The sequence below is a fragment of the Ixodes scapularis genome, unplaced genomic scaffold (genome assembly GCF_016920785.2).
Source record: "Ixodes scapularis isolate PalLabHiFi unplaced genomic scaffold, ASM1692078v2 PGA_scaffold4__175_contigs__length_147842914, whole genome shotgun sequence".
Lineage (NCBI taxonomy): Eukaryota > Metazoa > Arthropoda > Arachnida > Ixodida > Ixodidae > Ixodes > Ixodes scapularis.
The window spans coordinates 63,660,942-63,672,927 of NW_024609879.1; the positions used below are offsets into that span (position 1 = coordinate 63,660,942).

General features: G+C 45.8%; 1 non-coding gene across 1 annotated transcript; it reads left to right on the top strand.

The window, feature by feature from the left end:
• The first annotated feature begins 2,209 nt into the window (after window positions 1-2,209).
• LOC115329964 lies at window positions 2,210-2,404 on the top strand. The gene has a single exon (XR_003917789.2). It is a non-coding gene; the product is annotated as a U2 spliceosomal RNA (small nuclear RNA).
• Window positions 2,405-11,986: the final 9,582 nt, after the last annotated feature.

Consider the following 11,986-nt stretch of genomic DNA (forward strand, 5'->3'; position numbering starts at 1 on the left):
GGACGAGGCACGGACCACCAGCGGGGATCTCTGCGCGGCATTCCTGGATTTCAGCAATGCGTTTGGTTGCGTCCCCCACAATGCCATCGTGGATGCGGTGCGCGGAGTGGGTGCAGGCGAGGCCTTCGCAGAGCTGGTCCAGGACATGTACTACGAGAGCAGCAGCAGCGTTGTGACCAACGACGGCTGCACGGATCCCATCCCAATGCACTGCGGCATACGACAGGGCTGTCCATTGAGTGGATTGCTTTTCAATCTGGTCGTGGACCCCGTCATCTGGAAGGTGCAGGGCACAACTGCGGACCACTGCATACTCGCATACGCGGACGACCTGACCCCCTTGGCTCGGGACCCGGCGAGTCTGCAGGCGAGCATCAACCTGATCGAGGAGGAAGCTGGGCGGCTGGGCCTATCCCTCAATGCTGCCAAGTGTCGCAGTCTGCACTTGAGCGGCTGCTCGCCTGTGGGACTCAGGGGCAGCCAATTCCTTGTGAATGGCACCCCCATCCCTGTCATCAGGGACTTCGAGGCCTTCGCCTACCTCGGCAGGCCAGTCGGGTTCAACATCCTGCAAGACGGATCGGACGTGGACGCAGCCATCCAACTGGGCACCAGGATCCTAGGCTCCATGCTGGCCCCATGGCAAAGGCTCGATGCCATCAAGACGTTCCTCTACCCGGCGCTCCACCACCTGATGAGGACAGGGACCGTCGGCAAGACTGAGTGGGCCAGACTGGACGAGGCACTTCGGCCACTGATCAAGCGTACTTTGTACCTACCACCTGGAGCATCAAATGACTACATCTACGGCAGCAGCAGGGCCGGGGCCTGCGGGATCCCCTGCGCGGCAGAGACGAGCGACGTCTGCCGGGTGGACTCTGTGTTCGAGCTGCTGACCTCGCGTGACCCGGAGGTTGCCCGGATGGCTCTGGACGATCTGATGGGCATTGTGAAGGCGAGGCTGCGGCGAGACTGCGACCTGCCCGACGCGGAGCTCTACCTGTCGGGCCACAACGAGGGAGATTTCCGGATGCCCGCAACGCAGCTGCGAAGCGTCTGGACGGAAGGGAGGAAGGCGTCGGGGCGACTCAACGTAGCCTGGGAGCTGGGACCGGAGGGAGCAAGCATCACAGTCGGGAGCCAAGTAATCACTCCTCGAGGGCGATCGAAGGTGATGCATTCTCTCCGATTCCAGCTAGCCCAGCTGAAAGATGCCAGGCTCCACGCCCTGCCCAACCAGGGGAAGGTAATGGAGTGCGTCGCCGCCGACCCTGCAGGTTCCCACTTCATCCGGACGGGTTTGTACACCCGCTTTGCAGACTGGCGTTTTATTAACAGGGCTCGTCTCAACCTGCTCCCCCTTAACGGCGCCCAACCGTGGAAGCGTGGCAGCGACCAACGGTGCAGGCGTTGTGGCTTCGCCAGCGAGACCCTGCCGCACGTCCTCAACCACTGCATGCGGCAGTCCCAGGCCATCACCCAGCGCCACAACAATGTCGTCGAGCGTGTCAAGAAGGCAAGTGCTGGCCGCTTCACTCTCGTTTCAGAGAACGCAGCGGTGGGGGACACGCAGCTCCGACTTGACCTGGTGCTGGTGCGTGGCGAGGAGGCAGTGGTGGTGGACGTCTGCATACCCTTCGAAAACCGGAAGGAGGCCCTGGTCCAGGCGAGGAGGACCAAAGAAGAGAAGTACCGCCCCGCGATCGACCACCTGCGGCGGCGGTACCAACGGGTTACAGTGGAGGCGGTGGTTGTTGGGGCCCTGGGCAGCTGGGACCCTGCCAACGATCGCTTCCTCAAAAAACTCTGTTCCAGGTCCTACCTCAAGAGGATGAAGCAGATGGCCACTAGCGACACCATCCGGGCCTCCAGGGACATCTACGCGGCCCACATCGCAGGACCCACGCGATGACCGGAACCAGGAACGAAGCAGGAAGAAGAAAGAAGATGCATGTTAATTAAGGCACTTTTCTTTAATTTTTTTGCCCATATTATTGTTTAGGTTTAAGAAGACAAGTAGTATTGTATAATGTAGTGCATGACCCCATTTCCTTTTTTTTCTTATAGTGATTGTTTAATTTCTTGTGTATTTCGTCATTGTAAACATAGACAAGGCTGATGATGGTGTAACTCCTTTTTTTTTTTACTTAGCTTTGTATGAGTGAATGCATGATCACAACGTCCTGTAAACACCATCATCCTGTGTGGTATCATTGTACGAAAAACCCAAAAACATGAATAAAATTCTGTTCTTATCAGCTTAATATCTGATACGGGTCCTATTTGGACCCAAGATATTAATCTTTTTTTTAGAGAGGAAGAAGTTGGAACACGTAAGTAAACAAACCGGCCTCGTCCGTGATTTTCCTATTTTCTAGCTACAAAATAGGCTGGATAATCAATCCAAGCACAGTACTGAGTAGCGGAATCGTTACCGATTCTAGAAATACCTTTCTTTCGGTCATCAGAAAGGAATTAATTAAAATATCAAGGAACTAAGATCGCAGTACTTGTACTACTAAGCATGAGTGAATCGGCGTCTGCCTCTGCAGAACCAGAGCCACGGAATGAATCGTTAGCGCTTCCTTCGGTGCTGGATGCAACTCCAGGATTAAATCCTGTCGTGGCTGCTGCATTATGGCATTATGCAGCTATTAAAGAATCTTTCGTGACGCTGATGAAGAAACATGCGAAATCTCTTTCGCATGATGCTTGGGGAGAAGTAAATAAGAATATAGATGTATTCGGAGATGCGCTGACACTCGTGTCTATGGAGGTATCGCATCTGGAGGGTAAATTGGATCTTCTGAAAGAACAGCGAGTGTTGGAATTGCCGGGCACGTACGCCGCGGCGGTTGCTGGTGCGGGGGCTGCGACTTGCCCTCCAGAGACCCCGGCGGCGCGTGGGCCTGAGATTCTGACGGTTCCGGAACCCGCTCCGGAACCTCGTGAGACTTTATTGATTTATGGCAAGCCCGATGTGAATACTTGGGTTGCCCTAACAACGAAATTCAACCCTCTAGAGCTGAACATCCAGAACGTTTCTGTACGTAACATAGCATCGAACGGAGTAAGCGTACAAGCTGCAAACAAAGAGGGTCTGGAGAGGTTGAAGGCAGCCATCGAGACAGACGAGTCCATAAAAGAAATACTAACTCCGAAATTCCCGGTACGCTTCCGGCCCCAGTTCCGGGTGACGGGAGTTGATCCATCGGTCACCCGCGAATCTGCTCTTCAGAAACTGAAGGAGCAGAACGGCTTGGAGTTTACCGAAGAACAGATCACCATCAAGGCGGTATTTCTTGATCGTTTCAGCGGCACCCAAACGATAACATTCGAGGCAGATGGCGCTCTATTTAAGATCATAAAAGAAAAGAAGTACATATACCTGGGATGGACTCGTTGTCCTGTAGTAGAGTACTTCCACGTAATCCGCTGCTCGAAGTGCTGTCAATATGGACACACGCGCCGGTTTTGTCAGGCGGATGAACCGGTTTGTGGCCGTTGCAGCACACAACATGAGCAAAGATGTACAAATGAAAAAAAATGCTCAGCTTGCAGCAAGTCAAACGAGAGGAATGGTACAACAATACCAACTGACCATTCTTTCTATGATGTTACTTGTCCTCTCTACAAACAGCAGGTAGAAAGAAGGCGAGCTCGCACAACCTACTAAAAAAAAAAAAACAGTTAACTAAATATGGCATCAAATCTAAAAATTATGCAAATAAACTTGGCACATACACGCGCTGCCGCTGATAATCTTTCTCGAGTAGCTTTTGACTTAAAACCGGACATTATACTCATTCAAGAACCGTATTATTCTAATAACAACAAAATAATAGGTTGTTCAATGAATGACATTGTTATTGCTGCAGATACACAACCTCTATGTGCTGTTGTAATTAGAAATAACTCAGTCACAGTTTTTCCTATCAAAGTAGATCGAGATAAAATCATCGTGAAAATAGAAAATAGAAACACTAAAATAGTAATAATATGTTTATATAGCTCACCATCTATGAATTTCACAGAATTCCTGTTCACTTTAAATGAATTAATAAGTAACATTTCTCATGAATACGTAATAATAGGGGGTGATTTTAACGCAAAAAGTAGCATATGGGGTGGGGAGAATACAGACCAGCGAGGGGAAGAACTTATAGAATTTATGCTAAACAATAACCTAAACACTTTAAATAACAATACTTCACTCCCTACTTTTGAAACGGTAAATGGTAAAAGCTGGGTAGATATTACGTTAGCATCAATAAATCTACTGTCCGAGGTAGTATTTTGGAAAGTCTTGGAAACGGAATCACTTAGTGATCACAGATATATATTTTTCTCTCTTTTTCATGAAAAAATCAAACCGGTAAAAAGATTAACGAAAAAAGGAGAAATCCTTTTACTCAATAGATTAAAAGAAGACCGTTGGCTTAAGCAAACTGGTCTTAGTCCTATTAATTCCCTGTTTCAGTTAAAAGTAATAATTTCCATATTTTATCATAAATTCAATGCATATAGAAAGAAATACATGAGAAATGTTAAAGCAAAACACAAGCCCCATCCATGGTGGAATGCAGAGTTAGAAATCATGAGAAAGAAAGTAAGAGCACTAAGACGAAGATATCAGCGATGTAAGAATGCCACTTTAAGGACAACTTTCAAAAGAGCATATTATGATTTTTTGCAAGAATACAAAGACGAAATTTCCAAAGCCAAGGAGTCATCATGGCAATGCTTTTGTACAGAAAACACCAAGCAAAATGTTTTTGGAGTGCCATACAAAATAGCTTTTGAAAAAATAAAAACACCACTCATTATTCCCCCTATTCAGAAAGGGGATGGAACTTTGACCACCAGCACAATGGAATCACTTACTCTTATTATTAACTGTCTATTCCAGAAAGACAACTCTGAAATAGACACACCAGAACAAGATGTAATCAGATCAAACATCATGTTGGATACCAACTCTCCTGACGACCTGTACTTTACTGAGGTAGAAATACAAGAAATAATAAAAAAGTTAAAACCTAAAAGTGCACCTGGTTTAGACAATATTACTTCAAATATAATGAAATCCATTTTCTACTCGCATCCAGGTTTCATAATTAATATTTTAAATAACACACTCAAATTTCATTACTTCCCAATAGAATGGAAAACAGCAAAACTAATTCTGCTAAATAAACCTAATAAACCTATAGACAAACCTCGTTCATACAGACCTATATGTCTAAATTCTATCTTCGGGAAAATATTAGAACGACTTCTTAACTCACGCCTATACTATTTTTTATATAACAATAACCTGTTTCATCCCAATCAATATGGATTTACTCATAACACATCTGCGGTAAATGCACTGTATCAGATAAAAAATACTATCTTAGAACAAAAGGATTCAGATAATCACTCTATACTTATTTCCTTAGACTTCCAAGGAGCTTTTGACTCCCTGTGGTACCCTTTTGTATTAAAATATCTTCGAGATCATAACTGTCCATCTAACCTGTATAGCCTGTTAAAATCTTTCTTTGAAAATAGAACTTTGTCATACATTTCTGCTGCAGGAGAAATTCATCACCCTGTTGAACTAGGTTGCCCACAAGGATCGCCATTGAGTCCCTTACTCTGGAACATACTAATATCAGGTTAAGTACAAAACGAGCGTGTTGGTAACTGTAATTAGACATGAGGAAGAAACACAGAAAGGGGGGACGGACAACGTTGTCCGTCCCCCCTTTCTGTGTTTCTTCCTCATGTCTAATTACTAATATCAGATCTACTGAGTTTAGATCTGCCACCTCTAACATATATGCAAGCATATGCTGACGATACAATTGTAATTGTTTATGGAAAAAACAGAAGAAATATAGAAACTACTGCCAACGAAAGTTTACTCAAAATAACTAAATGGGCGTCAGACCATCGACTTCATCTCAACCTCTCTAAATGTCAATGTATAATGTTTGTTTCAGGTCGTCGTCTTTCACAAGCAAGACCTCCAACAATCCGTATAAATAACACCAGTCTTAAATTTGTTCCAACCTTACGTATGCTGGGAGTGACAATCGACTGTAACCTTACGTTTCTTCCCCATGTAGAATTTCTTAGAGAAAAAGTTTTAAAACATACCTTGAACCTAACTTCTTTCTCTAAACTTCAGTGGGGCATAAATCAAAAACAACAGAGAGAATTGTACCTAAGATGCATAGAGCGATATATGGTATATGGTGCAAGTGTGTGGTGGAAGAGTAGTAATAATTCACATCTATTACGTAAAATAACATCATTACAACGAATCCCACTACTTCATATTGCTCGTGCCTATCGAACATCAAGTAATGTCAGTCTGCCAGTGCTTTGTAATGTTATCCCTATCCACATCACACTTGACAAAGAGCTTAAACAATTTCGGTTGTTTCAACAAAACAAAGAGATATCATCTAACAATGTAATATTCAATAGAAATAACACAGATTATTTCTTTGATCCATGGTATACTCACCCTGCAAGTAAATATAAAATAGAATTTAAATTAAATACAACTGTCCCTAGTCATTTTCACATATATACCGATGGTTCTTTAACACCTAGTAAAGTCGGAGCAGCCTTCGTAGTAATGTTACCCTCAATGGAAATAGAACACATCTCTCAATTTAAACTTCCAGGACATGCAACTATCTATGATGCAGAAAGAATAGCCTTTGAGCAAGCATTATATTATATAAAAAGGGGAGGGGGGAGGGAGAGGGGAGGGGGGAGAGGAGGGGGAAAGAACTATAATTGTAAATTAACTTTAGTTCTCTTGCACAAGCAACATTGTACGCCATAGATCTAAACTAACTCTTAAGTGTACCACTTAATCAGTCTCTGATAGTCTTTCTATACCTCCATTTATCCAGCCTTACAAAGTAATCATAAGTCAGAGCATGTGTAATATACCAAATACAGCTGCATTGTACATATCTTTCCTTAATTTTCTTATTTCTTTTTCTTTCAGCTCAGGACCTAGAAGGATAAGAACGCCAGGAGACAGCTCAAGACAACTTGTTATATATTTTCTGATTAATGAAAAAAAAAAAAAAAAAAAAAGAAACAAGTATTAAACGAATAAATACCCGCTACATTTTCGAGCTCGTTCCTGGTACGTGGTTCCGCTTCTTCCCCTTTTAAGAATTGGCATTTTCATTGGAAAAAGCAAATTGGCTAATATTTTAATTTTTTCTAATTGGCTTAAACCTGTTATACCTCGGGTGGTGCAGGTTGGAGAGACTTTTATTTTTCAGTCTTTTTCAAATTCTCTCCACTTATAATTCTGCCATGACAGGTGGAAAAAACTACTTCGGCTTCTTTTCCTTTACTGTGTCTAATTTCAGGACTTCCGTCGTTTCTGTCTGGGATACTGGTCGGAATCGAGTGCAGCTTCGTGGTCGAAATTGAGTGCAGCTTCTAACTATCGTCGACAGATAAACATTTTCTTTTCTTGATCTGCATCTGGCCAAGTTGCAGCAGCTTATTACAGCGAAGCTGTACATGACTCGCGGCTCAGCGTGTCGTCGTCCTCACGGTGCATACAACACCGATCGAAGTGAAAAGTGCATATCACGCATACAACATAGAGCACAGCATTCGTTTCAATAAAGAACAAGCAAGAACCAAATATCTGAGCCACATAATTGATAATAAGGCGCTCCTGATAACAATGCGAAGCACTTAACGCTCACCTTATGCGTTCCCGGCGACGGCAGCTTGCGACGTTGGGAGTGACATCACTAGCCTTTCGTACATAAAAAGTTTTGGTACAGTGTATTTTTTTTTTCGTCAAACATTTGTCAAAAAACATTTTGCTGTTTACAAGCATGAACTGCCTCCTGCATGCCAAGCGACTTCTGGACGCTCCATCTTTTCAAGCATGTCAAGCTCGCTAATGTCACCAGTGCTAGAAAGCATAAATGCTACACGTATATCGAAACTGGAGATTTAACGAGGGCCCACGGCTGGATAATTTAACGCCTTGGAGGAGGCAGGTTGATTTACAAGAATATTCGAAAATTTTTAACAGATCTCGCGCTTCTTCGTTGTTTTGTTATTTGCGTTTACTTGAAGAATAGATGGTTAAACGTTTCATGGTCAATTCAAGCAGCGGTGCTAGGGTGGGTTCTGTTCAGACCTTTTATGAACCGGAAGTTCTTTGGGACGTCATAAAGCCCCTTCATGTTTCAAAAGTAGCGCAAGTTGCGCGGATGCACGAGGCACGTGCAGCCCTTGGGGAAGATCATTGCAGCACAGCGCAGCACTGAGCTAGATTTCGGACGCCATGTTCTTCCCAGAGGTGCAAAGCAAAATTGTTGTGTGTATGTTTATACAGCCTGAAGTTAGTCTGCCTCAGTGGGCGTCTCGTGTCTCAGCTGTAGATGAGCAATTTAGCCAGTGCGGTACAACCGCTAGCTTGGGGTCTTTGACGTGCACCACACAGTAGTGATACACGACCACACGCCGGTACGATGCTCATCCAGATCAAACGGGCAAGGGCGGAGCTCGAGCCCAGGATCCCTCAGTTCTGCAGCATGAGTTTTCACTCCACGCACGTCGAGCTGGGTGTGCGCATTAGCCCACTCGGCCACTGATCCCCGTCAAAGAAGTGGCGAGCGGCACCCCGTCTCGAGCATTTCCAAAACAATGGTTAGTGCCACTTTTCCCAGGATAGAGGGGCTTTAGGACGTCCAAGACCAGAGCACCGCCTGGGGCGTTTGCCATGTAAAGGGTCTATAGTGCAGAGGCAATTGTTGTAGATGATGGCACAGCTTCGCTGGCCAACCACCTTCACAGCGTGGATTGGAGCCCCGCCTTTTATTTTTCACAAAACACATTGTAAGCATTCATACTAGGTTGCACTGGAATGCTCCAGGTGATATTAGTTCGACTGTGCTGAATATTTTGTTTAAGACAAGGCCAAAATCGTCGATGCAGTAGAGCCAAGCAGATGGATATCTACGGAGAATTAGGAAATTTTCAAGAAGCTTACTATTCGGTAGGGGTGGTAGAAGCATGTTGTAATCCGGCGTACTGGGAGCAGAAAGAGTTGAAGCACAATTGTTATTCTTTGCAGAAAATTCCAGGCTAGGCTTAGCTATTGGTATCATCTTGACGGAACTAATTTCCAGCGCAGCTGGTTTGCTCGTCGTCGTCCTTAAACTCCGTCTGCGTCATGGGGATATGCGAGTCATTCATTTTCTGTAGAAAAAAAAAGATATTTAAAGGAAATACCGGTGTACTTGCGACGCTTGTGCAGCGTCACATGGCCTCGTTCCAGGCGTACGTTTTCAAAAGCTCGCGCTAGCATTCCAGTCCGCGAGAGAGACGCAGGAACTTGCTAAGTGAAACTTAGCGGGAGAAGAGAGTCTTCAGATGCTTTGATCATGTCACCCACCAAGCGCAAGCAGTTCCCAGAGGAGGGACGCCAAGAGCATAAGCGCAAGCGCTCCGATGTGCAGCGACACCGACGTGATTCCATTTGATAGCGTGTATAGAACGCGCAGCTAAAACTGGACCCAGGAGGTGGTTGTTAATATATTTTTACTATATTTTTATGTATTGTGTACGCAATAGCCAGCCATGCTATAGGTTGTATTCGTGAAGCGGTGCATGCTGGGACCAGCGCCATCTTGCCGTCCTCGAGAGCAGACAGCCGCGCGCGCACTCCCGTAGCGCCCAGCGACAGGTGACGGACGCGTTACGCACGCACCGTTGCAGTGCGACGTATTTATGGTGTTTGCTCGCCCGCTAACGTGAAGATGTCTTCTTCAAGTGGTTGTCCACCGCTGGGTTTATACGGCCTAAGTTTAAGCGGACGGGAACGCACACGTTACGAGGAAAAGGTTAAAATGTGCGGCGCGGATCCGTTCGCGCTGCCGCCGATGGACCTAGTCCGGAACAGCAACCTATGGCCGCAGGTAGAAATGGGCGACATACACAACTACCTGATCCTCAAGACAAGTTTCGTGACGCGCAAGCAGCTAAAAGCGTACAAATCATTAGACGCCCATAATTACCTTACGAGCGGATGGGTCCAGGAGCCGGCAATGAAAGCAGCGAACGCGGAACAGCTGTCCGATTTTCCGCCGGAGCAGTGGCACCCCTTAAAGATTGCTGCAAGGCAAAAATAAAAACAGAAAATCGTGCTCATGAATGTAAAATAGTTATCTAAATCCTGTTTCTCCCGCTCCTGCGACAGAAAGCTCGCATTCGAGTGTTTTTAAGATCCTTTAGAATGACTGAACCAACTAACTTCGATCGAACTTGCGCTGCAAGTAGGCCTAGCCCACTGATTCGAAAAGCTCCAGGAAGTTAATGTCAGAGAAAAACAAACTATGCCGACACTCACCCGAGACGAAGTGGCGTGAGCACACCTTGTACTTGTCGAGGTCAGCGTCCAGGTCTTTTCTGTTGATGCGTTTCAACCATTCTCGCTGTCTCCTCGCGGACAGTGTTCGCGTCGTGTCGCATTCACGAGTCCGTACCTTCGGTATTTTAAAGAACCGAGCGTCTGCGACCTTGCACTCTTTCTTCTTCTTTGACGATTGCGTCTTGTTGTGGCAACCTACCACCACACACGACACCATACCCGAGGCAGAAAGCGCGGCTGCGGCTTCGCCTGAAGTTTGAAAAGGTAGGATGCGGTTGTCCGTACGCGACTGTGCGACTGTCTGCTCCCGAGGACGGCAAGATGGCGCTGGTCCCAGCATGCACCGCTTCACGAATACAACCTATACTCAAGCTGTCTACCGACAAAATCACATGCACGACTACCACAACAAACTGCGCATGTGCACAGGCCTAAAATACTTTCACATTCCCAAAAACATCCAGCAATGTCACCCAGAAAGGTGGACATTCCGGCGTTGCGTACACTGACTTGAGCATGCAGATTAATTATGTAAAATACAGTCGCACAGGCGGCATGCCCACATTCATGTGCCTCACGGCCATTCTGCTTCGCCGTATTGCATGTAGGCTCAGAAGCATATGACTAAATATAACTCATTCTTGAATGCAGACAATATTTCAGAAAAGTACTGAAATACCCATAGCAGCATTTTTCCGAAATTAGCTGTGCAGTCATGATTCTTCTTTAATGACCATTTATTGTGAAATTTCGGTTTGCAGAAAGATGAGTAATTTCAGTTCTAACTCTAATTTGTTAGTTTTTTTTGTGAGTAGAATTACAATTTTGAAGTCAAAGCAAGAATGCGTTTCCGGTGCGCCATTTGGCGACTATATCAGGACGCAACCGGTTCTCACTGGATCGCCCTGCCAATTTCGGCATCCCACCACGGTGCAAGCCGACCCTTTCCTCCTGTGGCCATTGCCTCTAATCGTGTGGCTACAGCCTGCCTAATGGAGGATTCCACTGGTCATTATGGAGCGCGCCAAGAGCAGTAGACCAGATCCGAGATGAAGCACGCAATCCGAACGGAGTTGCTCCGCCTCCTGAAACCCAGTGGAAAATGACAGGTCTTGAGGCGAGGTGTCCGGTGATAAAGAAAGTCACTTGAGCAAGCAGAGGGCTGGGCAGGCTGACGTTCGGTCGAATCTGCCTGTGGAGGCTTCTGTACAATCCTTGCTAGCTTTAACAGTGAAGTGTGAGCACACAGCCGAGGATACCTGGGGGCAAGGTTATCGCCAAAGATGCTCACTTCTGTCATCGGCAAGCGTGTCCTGCATATAATCTCGCAGACAAGGTGGATGACTTTCAGAAAAGAGCACACCAGGTATTGTGACTGTGCACTCACGAGTTACTGCAAAAGCTAGCGGGGCCTGTGCGGTTATTTTTCTTTTTTGATAGTGCAGTTTTTGAAGGAAGCAAATGCGTGTGTTGTCACATGACAGTACATCACATCACAGTGAACCCGCATCAAACAGTTTCTTTCCAGCAAAGGCATACCATTTGGTTATTTTTGTCCAACTGTGAAAA